The sequence below is a fragment of the Polistes canadensis genome, unplaced genomic scaffold (assembly GCF_001313835.1).
Source record: "Polistes canadensis isolate GaletaPanama2010 unplaced genomic scaffold, ASM131383v1 scaffold_81, whole genome shotgun sequence".
In the NCBI taxonomy this organism is placed as follows: domain Eukaryota; kingdom Metazoa; phylum Arthropoda; class Insecta; order Hymenoptera; family Vespidae; genus Polistes; species Polistes canadensis.
Window position 1 is genome coordinate 182577 of NW_014569628.1, and position 18841 is coordinate 201417.

General features: G+C 33.8%; 1 protein-coding gene and 1 long non-coding RNA gene across 5 annotated transcripts in view; both read right to left on the minus strand.

The window, feature by feature from the left end:
• The window catches only part of LOC106786760 (synaptotagmin-7), a 150874-nt gene that overhangs the window by 61888 nt on the left and 70145 nt on the right, over nt 1-18841 (minus strand). The gene's annotated exons all lie outside the window — the stretch shown is intronic.
• On the minus strand, nt 474-3454 carry LOC106786761. Its single transcript, XR_001381689.1, has 2 exons — nt 3260-3454; nt 474-1988 (listed from the first exon to the last, which is right to left on the minus strand). It is a non-coding gene; the product is annotated as an uncharacterized LOC106786761 (long non-coding RNA).

The following is an 18841-nucleotide window of genomic DNA, read 5'->3' on the forward strand; positions in this document are numbered from 1 at the left end:
TGTTGTAAAATAAATTATATATGCTTCTTTTTATTCTTTTTTTTTTGTTTGTAGAGTACTCTGTTGTTCTCTCACACTTACTCGTGAATAAAATATTATCTTCGATATATTATCGAATTAAATTAAACGAATATCAGATTGAATTTATTCGTTATTATATTCCGTGTAAATATAATTATTATTTCTTTGAAGAATATATTTAATCAGGAGAGTTTTATTCTTGTCAAAGGCGGTGGAGATTGGGTGGGGTGGAGGAGAAGAAGGAGGAAGTGGAGGAAAAAAAGGGTTTGTCGAATTTTCTTGATGTTTTATTTTCTTTTCGATAGATGACTAACTTTTATTCTTTGATATTCCCTTTCTCTCCATTCTATCTAGTAATCCATCCCCTTTTTTTCTCCCTTTTATTTTATTTTTCCCGACTTTATTCGGGATTCGCGTTCGGATAAACGTTTATTCCAGCCGAAAGGTTTTTCTTCTTTTTCTTTTTCTTCTTTTTCTTTTTAGATTCCTCTTAGAGCAGCGTATCGAACATTCGATGATCTTATCGTTCGATATCCATCCGAGTAAGTTGTAGAAACGATTAAATGTAAGTGACTAAAATAGTTTGACGATCTACACTTACGTGTACGTTTGTTTGTTTGTTTGTTTGTTAGTTTCTTTCTCTATTTGTGATATCAAACAATTCGACAACGAGACGTCAATTTTGTCCAAAGATTTCCTTTAGATCATCGATCAATTTTTCCTTACAATCGTATTTCTTACTTTTTTTTTTTTTGTTATTTTTCCTTCTTCTTCTTCTTCTTCTTATAAACTGTTTAACGATTTACTCGATTATCGTACAAAAGTATTAATATATAATCGGCTTTCCCGTTGTTTTATTTTCTTGATTTTTTTAAATTATCAGTCAAGGTAATTCCATCATCGAATCAAAATCATCGGCTAATTTCTTATCTAATTATATTTTCTTTTTTTCTCTCTCTCTCTCCCCCTTCCCCTCCTTGCCGTTTAATTCTCAATGCTTAATAGACGAAAAAACAAACGAAAAAAGAATACGCTTTAAAAGCGTATCACAATTTGAAATACCTGAGCTCCTGGTTTGTTTTTTTTTTTTTTTGTTTCTTTTCTCCCGTTAATCAACAACGATTCAACGATAACAATAAATTAACAATATTAATTATTATCTCGTGTTATGCTTCTTCCGTTGATTATATTCTTCTATTAAAACACGGTTCTCTTTCTCTCTCTCTCTCTCTCACTCTTTTCAATGTTCTCACAAATGTTAAAAGATTAATAAAAAGAAAAATGTAACAGCAGAAGTATAATAACGGAGGAGAAAGAAACGAAGTATACACACGTGACTACTAGGTGACACACCAATTGTTACTGGGTAGCATGAATTCTCGAAATGTACGAGAAGAGAGAGGAACGATGCTTCAACTAACAAAAACAACCACTTTCACTATCTTTCCTCTCTCTCTTATTTTTTTTTTCTGTTCAGTACATACAAGTGTCCCACAGCAGTAGAAGAACTAATATAACATTTTTGTAGTAGTAGTAGTAGTAGTAGTAGTAATAGAAGAAGTAGAAGTAGAAGGGGGAAGAAAATCAACAGTAAATAACGTATCCCCCCTCTCACTCTCACTCTCTCTCTTACTCGCACTCACTCTTTCTCGCTCTCTCTTGTCTCTTTTTCTCGAGATTCACGAAGAGAAAAGTTCGTAAGGAAAAAGCCCCGCCAACGGGTGCGTTGGTGTTCTCCTATAATATTTCTCTATTTTTTTTTTTTTTTTTTTTTATATATCTTTTTTAGAATTATCTTTTATAATACGTATATAATAATATGTGTGTGTGTTTTTTTTTTTTTTGTATTTTTTCTTCTTGTTGTTTTCAAACGAGCCTGCCAGAGAAAAACTGAATCCTTTTGTTCCTTCTTGTCATCCCTGGGCGGGAATTCGTCGATAGACCGGTGGTAACGATCGAATAATTCACTGGAATATATTAATAACGCGCGTCGTGCCAAATTTTTCTGTCTTATTATTTAATCCGTATTATTTTTTTCTTTTTTCTCTCTCGATTTATACGCGACAATTTCTCTCTCTCTCTCTCTCTCTCTCTTTATCTTTCTTTCTCTCTCTTTCTTAAATCTCAATCACAATTTCCGACTACGTATATCTTTCATTCTATATCTCCGAATTCTATTTTAATCTTAATTTTTTCAACGAGTATACAAAGAAAATGAAATATATATTTTTATATATATATATATTTGATCCTATTTATCTTTTCTCTCTCTTCTCTCTCTCTCTCTCTTTATTTTTTCTTTTCTTTTTATATTAAGGAAGATCAACGAGAGAGAAAAGAGTGAATCGAACAAACGTTTTAGACGACCACTGTTCTCGTCTCCTCCCCTTTCCCCCATTCCCTTCTTCTCCTAAGTACTACTATTTTCTTTTGACTTACGCGAGTTGAACGCGTTTGTGATTCAAAAATACTCTCTGCCGAAAAAGGGACACACAGAGAATGTGAGATAGAGAGAGAGAGAGAGAGAATATAAAGAAGAATGAAAAAAAGGGTCGGAAGTTGGTATATGTTAGAAGGATAGCTGGTTGAGGAAAAAGAATAGTAACGGGTGGTAAAAGAAAAGAAAAAAAAAAAGAAAAAAAAGTACAGAGAACTGGACGACAAAAGCGTCCTTGATTTTCTTCGACAGGGGGGTGGGGGTTAGGGAAGGGGGAGAAGGCGTACTCGGGAGTACGTTCCAAAAACGAGGAATAAGGGTTTTCGTCGTTTTCGTGATCGTCGTCGTGTTCGTTTTCCTCGTTGCTGAACGAATGATAAAAGGATAGAAATCATTTGTAAGTTTAAGACAAGAAGAAGAAGAATAAGAAGAAGAAAAGATTTGGAAAGATAAAAAGAAAAAAGGATTACACACGTTCAAGATTGTGGTATAACGTAATACGAGAGAATAGAAGAGGAAGAATATATATTCCCGAACAATATTTTTACTAAACAAAATTCTAACCAAAGATAATATAAAAAGTAAGGAAGATAGAAAGTAACGGGGAGATAAGAATAGATAGGGGAGACAAACGACAGATGGAGACGCGTAAAAAGAAAAAAGACAATTTTCGAATGATTCTTCTTTTAGGAATAGGACAAACGAATGGAAAAAAAAAAAAAGAAAAAGAAAAAGAGAAAGAGAAAGAGAGAGTAGAGAGAGAGAGTAGAGAGAGAGAGAGAAATAGAAATAGTTGCTGACTGTTATCGATGGACAGTCGAGCCGTTTGCCAAACGCAGACTGCCACTGTGGTCGACGGTGTGACCTACTCGCACTGTTCTCAGCTGCTTTCCAACCCCCAGAACCATACCGCCTACCCCTACTATTCCACAATTTCTATCCCACCTTCGTGCCTACTTCGTCCCTTCTCCTAGTCCCCCTGCCCACCCCACCGACTACACCACCAACCACCTAGTCTCTGCCACCACCAACCACCCACCCTATCCACCCGTTCTACGTTTCTTCCCGCGCGCGCACCACCCCCCACCCTCATCCCTCCCTCTTTATACTACTATACCCCCTTACCTTTCCTTTACCTTCCCTTCCCTTCCACAACCCCTTCCCTCTTCCACCCCACCTCTCTCTTTCTCTTCCTACTATACTCTGACTAACAGTACCACACACTACACTCGAAAAAAACTCTGCGATCCTCCCACACTTAGAATCGGCTAAAGCCGTTTCCACTTTTCCCTACATGCTAACGGCGTACACGATTTCCAGTTGGAATTTCCACTTCTTCTTCTTCTTCTTCTTCTTCTTCTTCTTCTTTATCTTTTTTTCTCCCCGTACAAATTTTTGTTCTTTTTTTGAATGATAATTCTCCTCCGCCCCCCCCCCCACCCAGTCCCTGAACCAACCGTATAACAACACAATTTTATTTCTATCGATATTCTTTAATATCGGTATGTATATTTCTTTATATTATTCGTAATTGATTTTTAACGAGACGAATAAATGTTGGATCTTTAACCATAAGCTCTTCCTGGTCATCAATTTACCTAATTTACCTTACATCCTTGATTATTCTTGTCTCTCTCTCTCTCTCTCTCTCTCTCTCTTTCTCTCACTAATTCTCACACAGATTGTTCGTCCACGTGTCTCTAACTACTCATCCAAATGTTCTCTCGTTCGTGTAAGTGAATGCATATTATGCAGATGGAAGTGCAGGTCACTCGTTTGTTCACTCATGCGTGTCATTAACGCGAGTCTTATCGATTTACAATATCGATACGATACAATACCATGCAGAGAGACAGACAGGATAAACGATATTATAGAACCGAATGATAGTGTTCACGACAAATAACAGCACGTAATAATAATGCTGTTGTTCGATTAATTCCATTTTTTTTTTTTTACGTATTCCAACTTCTACGATCGATCACAGATGATCATTTCATGTTAAAAATAAATTAATATACAATTTCGATGTATCTTTATAATATTGAGAACATGATTTTAATACTCGGATCAATTCTCATCTAATCTTATTTAACGAATATTTCTTTTACTAATCTCAAAAACTTCTTTTCTTTTATTTTATTTTATATACGGATATTTTCCTCCACAAAAAAAAAAAAAATTCTATTCCAATTAGTCGAATCTTATTCTACAATTAATTATTATTTTCATTCGCGTTGTGCACGCGAATGATTTATTCCATTTCATTTTCTTCTATCCTCGATATATATTTCGAGGATATCAAACGGACGTGTCTTTCTGTGTCTATGTATGTGTGTGCCGAAAAAAGAAATCTGAAAGATCTTCTTCTATCTTTTTTCTTCATTCTTTTTCTTCATTCTTTTTCTTTCTTCTTCTTCTTCTTCTTCATTCTTTTTCTTATCGAAGCTCTTGCGTCCTGATGGGTAACATCGATCAATCGCGTAACGTCGGAAAACATAGTACGTGAAACGAGTTAGAGACGATCGTTTTCTGAATTCGTCCGAAGTTACATCTAATTCGGACGTTCCGAAACCAGAAAAGCAGAGAGAGAGAGAGAGAGAGAGAGAGAAAGAAAGAGAGAGAGAGAGAGAGAGAGAGAGAGAGAACGAAGGGTGGGGTGGAGGGTGAAGTGGTGGTATTAGGGGGTAAGGGCAAGGAAGGTTGATCGATAAACGAGACCAACTCTCTCTCTCTCTCTCTTTCTCTCTCTCTCTCTCTCGTTCCGACGTATGTTTTTTTTTCTTTTCTCCCACCTTCGATAACAAATAACTCTCAGAAAGGGCTAAATCGGAACCACCGAAAGACACCGATTGTTTTTTTTTTTTAACAAACTTTACGATCGTACAATTGTGAGCTTAACTTGAAGAGGGTTGAAAAGTTTTGAGCCTAACACGATATAGGGGATAAAAATTACTATGGAGATTGATTGAAAAAAAAAAAAAAAAAGAATTCGCTTTTTTAAATTCCTATTAATCGTTTGAAAAATAATATTGTGGTTAAAGAAAAAAAAAAAAAGAAAAAACAAACGAGATAATAAAAGCTATTTCAGCCGGAATTGTAAACCTTCCCTAATGTGATCTCGATCTTCTTTATTTTTTTATTATTAATTTGATTTAATTGAATATCAGAGTATAAAAATGAGATTTGTCGATTGGTCGACTAAAGGGGGGAAAAAAAATAAACCAATTGGTTTGTTCTGTTTTTTTGTTTTTCTGTCCAATGCAAATTCGATATAAAAATATTATTTTTTTCTTTAAGAGAGAGTACGCGTATATACGATTTGAAACATTTTTATACAAAAACAAGGAACGAAGATTCGTATCACTTTAACCGATCATTTTGACCGATTTTAATCTGTTTACTTTTAATGTCGCGTATATACTCATCATTCTTTTCTTTTTTACTTGAAATAATTTTTTAACATCACACGGACTCTCATTTACGTCATACAATATCGAGTAATTATCTTTTTTAAAAAAAGAAAAACATAGCGGTAATATATGCGGCCTCACAAACAATTAACAAATTTAATTTCAATTAATAAAAGATTACATTTTTGATTATTCACAAACATACACACCTAACAATACTACATTAACAACAACAAAATGAAAACAAATATATTAAGATATATTTTCTTTTATTCAAAAACTTACCAGTAAAAGTAAAAGTAAAAGTAAAATAAAATAAAAGTTAAATAAAAGTAAAATAAAATGAGAAAAGTAAAGTAAGTCGCGTGTTACTCGGATTTATGGTAAGAAAAGTGAACGCAATGAGAAAAAAAAAAAAGAAAAGAATAAGGGGTTTGCGTTATGCAGCAAATAAGTGGATCGTATTTCTATCGGCGTTTCACGTAATTGATACACCCATACTTTTTCCGTATTTACGTATGCAAAACGCAAAGTCAATAACGCGAGGGTTTGGGGTGCGATATATGCGGAATGCGGGGTGTGTGCAGGGTGTGTGTGCGAGGGTGCTGGGTGTGTAAGGGGTGTGAGGAAGGGATATCGTTGGCCAGTATAGGGTGGTATATATTCGTAATTCGATCGGCAGAGTAAAATCGAAACGTCATTTGAAATCGGCCGTATCGCACGTCGAATACATAAAACGAATATATAGATGTATATATTGTTGAAAATGCATTTGAGAGAAAGAGAGAAAAAGAGAGAGAGAGAGAAAGAGAGAGACCGACGTTGTTACCGACAGTTATTTGATTTTCAATTCACATGATTCTCTCAAGAACGACATTATATTCCAAGTACATTCGATCTATCCATCTCATATTTTCATTTATCATCGCGCGTCATCCAATTTTGAATAAATTTTAATTATAATAATCATCCACAACTGTGGATAATGATCGCAGTATTGATGGTGGTGGTGGTGGTGGGTGAGAAGGAAATTATGGGTAAAAACGGACAATTGAAATTACCCACGTGCAGCAGAGTACTTTTTATTTCTTTTATTCTTTATTTTTTTTTCATTCGTTAATAACACCACTCGTCGATATATATATATATATATATAGTTTTGATTGTATTTGAAATATACATTTGGTAATTGACTTTTCTTTTATTTATTTTGTATTTTTTATTCATTGAAATAGGCAGGAGAGAAAATTTGTAAACTGATCGCGTAAAAAAAAGGCCATTTATTAACGCGCGAAAAAAGGGATTTTAAAATGTGATTTTAATTTACGCGTGGGTACGTTTGAAGATCCATTCGAAAATTTATTTCATTGGGCGAGAGGGGCTCTCTCTCTCTCTCTTTCTCTTTCTCTCGTTGGGATTAACTACGGGAAGTTTATTAAAACTTGTTACGAGAGAAGTTTTGTTGGAAACTCCTTTATATATAATACATCAACGGTAGTACTCGTCTTATCAAAAGTAATTATTGCAATTAAGTGGATCGAAAGTGATTCTGTGTGAAGAAAAATAAAAATAAAAAGTAAAATAAGATGAAAAGAAACAAAAAGAAATGAGAAATGAATGAAAGGAAGGAAGGAAGGAAGGAAGTAAGTAAAGACGTAAACGAAGGAGGAAAAATGTCGATTTCGATATGTCAAGTTAGTTGAAAGTTTTCTCTCACGTTTAACGATTTCTCTTCGATTTCTCTTCGATTTACTTTGGATTCGATGTCTTCGTTCTCTTTAAGATAAATCGATTTATCTAGTATCAAAGTCATGCGACTACTCTTTATCCTATTAGACTCAAACGCATATAGAAACGTAAAGTCAGATAATCTTTTTCCTTCTCTCTCATTTCTCTCTCTTTCTCTCTCTCTCTTTTCAATGCTTTTTCTTCTTAAACGAAGCAAAAAATCGATGCCACGTGCGTTGGACAAGCTGAGCACATTTATTTAAAAAAAAAAAAAAAATGCGAGTGACACGCGCCAAACGAGTTATCGAAATCCTGAAAAATAATATCTTGCCGATTCATTAACAACAAATTCGACAAATTAATAAAATAAAAGAGATAAATGTAAAGAGAGAGAGAGAGAGAGAGAGAGAGAGAAAAAAATGATATTTTACAATTGTTTTAACCACAAGTTCTTCGATCATTTTATAAAACGATAGTTTGAAATGACGATGAAAAAGTTGCGACAACCAATAACGTAATTTTCATTTACTTAAATACAGACTCAATACACTCGTACGAGTTACACACACACACACACATATATATATATATATATATATATATATATATATAACATAAATTACATTTGACTTGATTGGAACTATTTTCAGATTTCGATAGAGAAGATGAAACGAATTAACCGTGTTACATGGAATGATAGAATGCAGTAACGCATTTAAGCAAGGGATTTGCAAGGAAAATTCTATTTCGAATAGACGACGCACGTTTTTATCTCTCTTATTTCGCCGACTCACTTCGCTCAGTCAGCGATTTCCGATGATATAAAAAAAAAATACATACCTACTATATATATATATATAAAAAAATCAATAATTCGAAGAGTTTCCAATCGGTCGTAGAAAACTTTCAATGTAAACAAGTGAACAAATATATGCGTATATATATATATATATAACAAATAATACACACGCATTCTCGTATCCTTCGGCAAGAGAAATACGATTCACCTATCTCGATATATTATTTTTCTTATTTCCTTTTCTTTTCTTTTATTTTCTTTTCTTAATCCATCTTTAAAACAATGAACCTCGTATTCTTTCTCCGTATTATTAACAAACAAAGAAATAATAAAATTGTTATATATAGACGTTTAAAAAAGAAATAATTATTATTTCTCGCATGAAGTATATATATTTAATAGTGATAGACCTTGAGAAAACACGTTATTAACGGTACGTTATGTTCGAGTGGAATGAAACATTTTTACGTAAAAAATTACTATTGTATTGTGATAGTAGGCTGAACTTTTTTGTTGTTGTTCTTCTTCTCGTTTTCTCGGACTCTTCTCAGGAGATATGTCTCTCGTAATATTTCGTTTCTGTACTACATATTTCTACGTTCATATTTCTGGTATGTGCACACCGCGTCATATATATATATATATATATATATATATATGTATATAACTTTGCATATATATTACAAATAGTCTCTAAATATGTATATACGAATACGTATGTATGGTGCATGCATGTATATCTCTCTGTAGAAATCTACACGTACAAGTCTAAAGAAATTCCTATTCATGACACCATCTGCCATACTGATACGAACGTACACACCATTGGTCCGTCGTCAGCACCGTTCGTAACCATCTACCGAGTGTCCTATTTTAAAGAGAAAATATATGTATGTGCGTTTCTCTCGACTAGTAGTACACACATCTAAGCAGATTTGTTTTGCTAACTTTTACAAGTCGTAAGTTTTCCCTCTTAGAAAACTTATCCTTTACGAAGAAAGACAAATGCATTTAAACAACAACAACAACATACCATTACTTTAATCATACTGAATGTATAATTAATATTGTAGTACGGTGATTATACTTTTTGTATACTTTGTGTTAATATATTAGTGATAAACTGTATAATCACAATCGAGAAATGAATTATTTTCTTTTTTTCGTATTACAGATAAATAAGTAGAGTAAGATGATACGTTTATTCTAAGATTAATTTTTCCTACGCGAAAATTGTTATTAAAATATTCTTAATTAAAGAGAAAAAAAAAAAAACACGTTTATATTACGAATAATTACAATTTTCACAAAAAAAATATCTTTTTAATCTCATCGTAGAAAATAAATTATCGATAACAACCGCAAAAGTTCGTACGTTAGTTGGTTTATCGTATTATGGTAAAAAAAGGTTATAAAAATAATAATAGAGACATTAGTTTCCCCTTCCCCTATCCCTCATAGAAAATAAGTAACCATCTAATAACCACAAGTTCGTTAGTTTATCTATCGGAAAGTTATCGATCCAAGCTGGTGTATCTACTTTATAATATTGGTGACACACACACACACACACACACACACACACACATAAACACAAATTGCCAAACTCTGGTGTGGTTCGTAAAGAGAGATAGATAGATAGATAGAGAGAGAGAGAGAGAGATAGAAAAACTTCGTTACACGATATCCCACTTCGATGAATGCAGAAAAACGAATGTCATTTTATTACGCATCACCGAGTTCCGGTGATCCGAAACTCTGTGGGACACCGTACGAATTGCACGACAAAATTGCTGTCTCTGATCAAATAAAAAAGAGAAAGAAAAAAGAAAAATAAAGGACAGAAACAGACACGAATAAGGTACGTACCTGATCGAACGAAAAAAAAATATGTTGCTGTCCAATTTAGAAATCTGTTAAAATTCTCTCAACGAATGTTAAAGAAAAATGAAATCATATATGGAAGAGAGAGAGAGAGAGAGAATGTGTGTGTGTGTGTGTGTGTGTGTACTTCATTTTCAAATTGCAATGATTGATGAAGATCGAATATTATGAAATTCATTCAAGTGTTTCGTTCCACTCTCCACGTTACCATCCCTCTACTATTTTTCTATCAATCATTACTATGATTATTATTATAGGTTTTTTGGTTTTTACTTCTATTATTATTATTATTATTATTATTCATATTTTTTTACTTGTGAAACTCATTTTTATTTATTAGATGGTAGATGGTTATACTTATTGGTGGTTTCCCTTTTAGTCGGCTCTTACGACAAGCAGGGATTACTGAGGGAGTATTCTTACCCGCCCCCTCACGGGGGTTTATTATTATTATTATTGTATTAATAAATATTAATTAATTTATTTATTTAATATTTCCTTCAAGTTTCTACCTTATCTTAATTTTTTCAATTTGTGATCATCAATCATTATTACGATTATTATCAACCTACCTTCTACTTTGATTATCATTATATTATCTTTTGTAATAATAATTGTTATTATTATTATTATTATTATTATTATTGCAATAATTGCACACATTAAAGATAAGATTGTTCATCTTTAATATAACCACCACGCCAGAAAAAAAATCCCTCTTATCATTGCCAAAACTTTCGTATTTCTTACAGACCCTTTTTTTCCAAAGCTCCTTACAAAATCCCTAAACAAACATTCCCCATACTCCCTTCTCAGAGTTTCCCTTTTTTCCAAAAAAAAAATCCACAAGAGACACTTCCGATTTCCCAACAGTTCTACATCCTTCCAAAATCTACTTCAAAATGTTTTCGATTATAGTCAACGAATTTAATAACTAAAAAAAAGAAGTAAATATCCATATAGATGATAATACAATAAAAATCTTTCGAAATAATTTATTAAATTCTAACAATAATACAAACGTTCATATTTATATTCTGATTATTCTTGAAAACCTATGAAACACGTAACATTGTGAAAAAAAAATGTCAAAAATAATCCAAAAAAGTTTATCTTTATCATTACCGACCATATAACAAAACACACACACACACACACGCACACACACTTATAAACACTCTCTCTTTTTCTCTAGACAAAAGAAAAGATATAATACGGGAAAATCTATACGTAAAACATTTGAGAAATGTTCCGAACGAAAAAGGGAAATGGTTTGAACATGGACGAAAGGGACTGGAACAAACTTCCGTAACTGATGGACTATGATTGAGTGGTTAACTCTCATTTCTTATCGCATATCATATCATATCACCACGTGGGATCGGATCGTTCGTTTCCCCATTTCTCTATGACTCTCTAAAAAAAAAAAAAAAGAAAATTCTTTGACAGACAGAAAAATAAAGAAAGAGAGAATGACGAGACATAATAGTAAGAAAGAAAGTAGAAGAAAAAAAAAAGATGATGGTAGAGAAAAGTATCACCGAACTTGCGTCAGTCGTTAAGTCACGTTACTAGATGATTATTCCAAAGATTTCAATAGCAGATCTACAGTTGGAACTGGTAAAACTCTCTCTCTCTCTCTCTCTCTCACTCTCACACTCTCTCTCATATCTGTGCCTCGAGCTACACGAGTTATTGTTACTCTCTCGTCTATTCGTTCTTGGGGGAAGAAAAAAGAAAAAAGAAAAGAAGGGAAAAGAAAGGAAAAAAAAAAAAAGAAATCATTCGCAACAGCTCAAATATTTTCTCTCTCTCTCTCTCTATCTCTTATTCTCTCTCTTACATACTCTTTTTCGCATACACTCTCGTAAAGAATATCTCTAGATGATTGGAAAAGAAAAAAAAAAAAAACACAAGAAAAATAGAAATGACGTATCGTTCAGCCACGTTCCAACCACGTTTCAACCACGTTTTATTTACTTTCTACCCCCTTTTTCTTCTCCGATGCATCTTCGATTCTAATGCGTGGATTTACTCTCCTCGTACAATCTACGACAACCGTCACCGTTGTCAACGAGTTATGAGATTTGTTTCCTTCTTTTTTTTTTTTTTTTTTATTCTGTTTAAATCACTCGTTCGTCTGTCGATATTTGTTCGCGTGGGCGTGAAAAAAAAANATCATCATCTCGAGAACGTTGAAAAAAAAAGAAAAAAAGAAGTAGACAAGAAGATGGAACATCTCGAGCACTCCTTCCGGCCCTTTTTTTTTTTTTATGAGAATTCCGGATGCCAAGTGGCAGTCGGTAACCGGGGGAGTGGAGTCAAATGAGTTGCTCTTTTGCACGCAACAACACACAATCTACCAAGAGACTAAAATATAGGATTGGATAGGGAAGGGAAGAACGAACGAACGAACGGGGGAGGGGAGGGGGGGTTGCAAGAGAAAATGGGAAGTATAAACAAATTAAGCAACGTCGATCGTAAATCCGAACGTTGTTAAAAGGGACGAGTAGTAGTCACGTCACGTCACGTCACGTCACCGGGTTAAAAGCACCCTGGCTACTATGTTGCCCTAGGGTTGGACTTTCGATGAAGGGGAGGGGTGGAGTGGCGGGGGGGAGGGAAGGGGAGGGGGCTGAACGGTTTAATTAATTGAGTCCTCCCATCGGCGTCGTCTTAAAACGATTTGCCTGCGTTTAAGCTTCGAGAGGATCGATCAAGGAATATACACCATCACCACCACCACCACCACCACCACCACCACCACCACCATCATTACCCCTCAGTCAGATAGATATTGATTATTATAAAATAACGTTAGTGGTTGGTAATCAATTTCCGACGATATCGTACAATTTGCCTTGCTTGCAACTATCTATTACTATGAAACTTCCTTTTTTTTATTTTCATTTGATTATTTTTTTCTCTTTTTGTTTTTTTTCTTTTCGCGTTATTATAATACCCACGAACGTAATCCAACCACGCGTGTCGCGCAAATTTTTATTCGACTTTTTTGTTTTTTTTTTTTTKTTTCATTTTAAATCGGATTAAACCTAGTTGACCAACGTTAACACCCAACTAAACCACCGTGGATCAGCATTTTACAACTCTACCGTAAACTATCTCCTACCCACGAATAACCTCAAAACCAATATTTGCAATGAAAACTCGATACAATGTTACAACGTTAACTGTGTCCACGCTTCCGAGACTAAATACCTATATATATATATATATATATCCCAAATGACTTGTCTCTCGAAGATACACGCGTTTACTGTACCAATTTCTCAGCATGCTTCCATTCCTCCCCCTCCCCCCTCCTCATCCACCCCTTTTTCCCTTTCTCTCAATAATTTTGTTTAATTTATTATTAGTTCACAAACGAATAGATTATGTATACTCGTATAAAATATCAGATATTTTTATATTATCTTTCGAAGATACAATATATATTTTTCGTTTATTTATTATATATATATATATTTTTCCACAACTATCGAGTTGACTTCTCTTCGCCACCTTGGCATACAAATATTGTTAAAATATAACGACGTACTCCTGTGTATCTTATATAAAATATAAAACATATATATATATATATATATATATATATATATATTATATATATTATTATAATAATATATATATATATATATTACAATACAGTTACGACGAAGCCCTTTTTCCAAGGCTATAAATCTAAAATCCGTAAATTACTTTTCCACGTAAGCTGGCTGATTGGGCTGGTTGCTTGGTTGCTTGGTTGCTTGGTTGTTGAATAAAAGAAGACGGAAAATAAAAGAAAACGTGAGCAGGATAAAAAAAAAAAACAAACAAAAGAACTCATAATATATTTAATTCTTGTTCTAATAAAAAAAAAAAAAGTGATAGAAAATCAACGACATAAGCTCTATATACGGGTTTTGTAATCATCCCCATAATAATCTACAAACATTCGTAGAATTATTTCGACGAGGATGAAACTTCTCACGATTAAAAAATTTCGCGAGAGTCATTAATAAAATCATGGGAAAAATGGGAGGAAAAAGAAAAGAAAAGAAAGAAAGAAAGAAAGAAAGAAGGTTTTCGTTCTTTGTTCGATGGGAATAAAAACAAAAAGGGGGGGGGTGGTGGAGTTTTCGAATTATAACGAAAGATGATTTTCTACGTGGAAAATCGAAACCGAGAGTTTTTCACGTTCATATACTATTAAGTAAGATAAATCGTGTTACTATACGAACGAAGAAGATAAAATTACTCATGAAGTGTGAGAAAAAGAACTAAGAAGAAAAAGAAAAAGAAGATGCATTTCTGTCCATTACTAGTTAAAAACCACGGACACTTATAAACACATACAAACATATATATCTATATATATATATATATATACATATATAAACGTATACTAGATACCCCTTAGATGGTTTTTTTGTTTTTTACTCATGTTAACCGAACACGTCTTAATTGCACTTCCTTTCCTTCGAACTTTCTTACGAAGATTTCAAGTTACACCCAAGTACTTTGTTAAAGTGTAGAAAAATGTATGACTCTGTTCTCATCATATATATATATATATGTATATATGTAGAACCGAGAATTCCTATATTCGAACTTTTACGGAAAACGTGATGCATTTTGCGTAATCGTTATAATACGCGTTAGAAATGTTATCAAACGAGACCCGTAATTTCTTCTTTTTTTGTTCTACTTTTCCCGATAAAATTTCGTATATTTGAAAAATATACGGAGGAAAAAAGTCTACGATAACATAGAATTAATGTGTCATAAGAGAATGATGGTTCGCAAAGGAAAACAACAACAACAACAACAACAAAATAGAAAAAGAAAAAGACAAAAACTCTTCCAAACGTTTTTCCAGTTCAATTATTTGCCTGATCTCAAGTATTTTCTCACCTTCGTATTAATCTTCCATCAGTAAAACGATAACGATGACGCAAATTCCTTTCGCAAGTCGTTCATTCGTATAATAATTAAACGATCATTAAAAGCCCTAATGCGTAGGTGTAATAACGCGTGATAGCTTTGTGTGCTTCCGTTTATGTTGCCGATTCAGCAAGCTATGGGTAATTTGTTACGCATCTATGCTCAGAGATATCTAATTAGATAACACGATCACGAGAGTCACGTACAGAAACAAACACACACATACACACACATATATATATATATACACCAAGTGAGAGAGAGAGAGAGAAAGATGATTTTCACGTTCCAAACACAAACGAAGTTTCTCGTTGCAAGCAGGCACACGGGGGTTCGTGTCGTTCAAAGTTAATGGGTAATAGTTACGTACACGTCATTCGTATTACATAATACATCATCAGCATCTCTCTCTCTCTCTCTCTTTCTCTTTTTCTTTCTTTCTTTCTTTCTTTCTCTAATTAGTTGTAATTAAGACAATCTTCAGTAAGGTATCCATAGGAAAACCAACAAATCCCACCCCCATACACACTTTCTTACTCTCGCAACATATTTGATATAGTCCAAAAATCAGAATACTATTTTTAGATATCTAATTTGAGATATTACCCAAAGGAATAGTTTAACTATCGTTAAGAAAACGTGCAATCTATTAGAGATCCTTCAACTTTTATTTACATATTGTACACGATCCCTTCCTCCCACCCCTCCTGCCCACTCCCCTATCGCGTGTTCTAGATTATTTATCTTTTTATCAAAGAAATTATATGTGTATGGATAAGAATTATATTTGAAATAAAATAAAATGTTTTCTCATATTAGTATATAATTAATTTTATATACAAATAAAAAAAAGTTAATATAAGAAAAATATAGCGGGCGTGATCTCTCTCGATGTTTACAATATAAATTAGTCCAAAAAAAAAAGAAAGTAATCAATCGAATTGTTCAACAAAAATTATAATCATTTCATTTGACCAGAAATATACATTATATACGATTGTTAATCGTTTCTGCAATTATCAATCAATTCGTATAACAATCATATTATATTTATTTTTCCCGGAGATAACAGAATGTTTCCTATTAAAATACGAGATTATCCTCCTGTACGAAATCTATAAACGAGAGATTCAAATAAATTGAGAGATATTCCTTATTAACAAAAATATAATGAAACCCCACCCCCATCCCCGTTTTTGTAACAATTGTTACAATTTAAAGCATACGGGCTATTTATTAAAGGAAGATATCTCGTAACAGCACAGTTATCGTTAGAACAAACGTCCTATTCCCCCCCCCCTCCCCACCCACCATTCCATCTCCCATTTGGCTAAGCTCCGATTTAGGAAAGGTACATTCAAATCTCGAAAGGCAGTGTCATATTCGTTTAAACGGATCTGACTCGCATACAGTTTATTCCTCGCGCAATAGTTATCGGTTAGGATACGTTTCAATATGCGAGTTTCTAACTGTAATGATAATTCCTATCTAACACTCCTTTAATCGTCGGTGAAACGTAGATTGCATTTACATGTGTACGTATGCATTCTCCTATAGGCATACAAATACACAGACATATACACATGTATATAAACCTATACAGTTAATGGCAAAGTTTCCTATGATCAACTGTTCAAACTGATTGGGAGGTTATCTCTTACCGGTTTACCACAGGACTCACTGATAACACATACACACACACACACACACACATACTCTCTCTGTCTTTCTCTCTTATTCTTGTGATAATCCTATCCGACACGATGTGACCACCTAAGCTCTTTGCTTTTAGTTTCATACGAATTTAACATGATATAGGGTCTTTCACTATCTCTCTCTCTCTCTCTCTCTCTCTCTCTCTCTCTCTCTCTCTCTTTGTTTCTCATTTAAATTCGTTGAGATAATTTTTCTCGTACAATCGACTCATCCGAATATATTCTACGAATATTCAACAATATTACGAATAATATATGAAGCGTATCGTTAATAACGAATCGTCTGTTAAATTATACGCCATCAAAATACATCCCCGATCAGAATTGAATGTCGTGATAGGTAGGTAGGTAGTTAGGTAGTTAGGTAGGTAGGTGGATAGATATCACGTTGATAGATTTTACAGATTTTCGGATGACGCTGCTGCTTTGAACGTAACAATTTCGTTTAAACGCTCGACGAGACACACGCGATACGTTTATTTACCAGCGTGAAATTTCAATTGCATACACGCACACGTGTTTTGTTTTGTTCTTTTTCTGTTTTTTTTTTCAACGCATTTTCGAATTTTTTATTTCGTCGTTTCTTTTTCTTCCCGCCGTATTTACATTATCTTTCTATCTCTTTACATTTTAAATATAAAAATCATATAAAAATATGAATATATGTTATAAAATGAAACACAAAAATTCGTATCACGCGTTAAAAATTTAACATTGAAATTCCATAATATTGATTGTTTTATGTCAAATAATTATTTCGAATTAATTTTGGAACTTTTGATTCGATCCAATAATAAACAAATAATAATAATAAATAAGTATTTGAACGCTTAGTAAGAAATAAACTCGGTCTCTTGAGGTTTAAAAAAAAAAAAAAAGAAAAAAAAAAAAAGCGGGGGTGAGTAGTACCTAAACGATTAGTTACTTTTCTAGCATAATTACTTCTCAATTGCGAGCTCGCTATCATCATCTCGAGAACGTTGAAAAAAAAAGAAAAAAAGAAGTAGACAAGAAGATGGAACATCTCGAGCACTCCTTCCGGCCCTTTTTTTTTTTTTATGAGAATTCCGGATGCCAAGTGGCAGTCGGTAACCGGGGGAGTGGAGTCAAATGAGTTGCTCTTTTGCACGCAACAACACACAATCTACCAAGAGACTAAAATATAGGATTGGATAGGGAAGGGAAGAACGAACGAACGAACGGGGGAGGGGAGGGGGGGTTGCAAGAGAAAATGGGAAGTATAAACAAATTAAGCAACGTCGATCGTAAATCCGAACGTTGTTAAAAGGGACGAGTAGTAGTCACGTCACGTCACGTCACGTCACCGGGTTAAAAGCACCCTGGCTACTATGTTGCCCTAGGGTTGGACTTTCGATGAAGGGGAGGGGTGGAGTGGCGGGGGGGAGGGAAGGGGAGGGGGCTGAACGGTTTAATTAATTGAGTCCTCCCATCGGCGTCGTCTTAAAACGATTTGCCTGCGTTTAAGCTTCGAGAGGATCGATCAAGGAATATACACCATCACCACCACCACCACCACCACCACCACCACCACCACCATCATTACCCCTCAGTCAGATAGATATTGATTATTATAAAATAACGTTAGTGGTTGGTAATCAATTTCCGACGATATCGTACAATTTGCCTTGCTTGCAACTATCTATTACTATGAAACTTCCTTTTTTTTATTTTCATTTGATTATTTTTTTCTCTTTTTGTTTTTTTTCTTTTCGCGTTATTATAATACCCACGAACGTAATCCAACCACGCGTGTCGCGCAAATTTTTATTCGACTTTTTTGTTTTTTTTTTTTTGTTTCATTTTAAATCGGATTAAACCTAGTTGACCAACGTTAACACCCAACTAAACCACCGTGGATCAGCATTTTACAACTCTA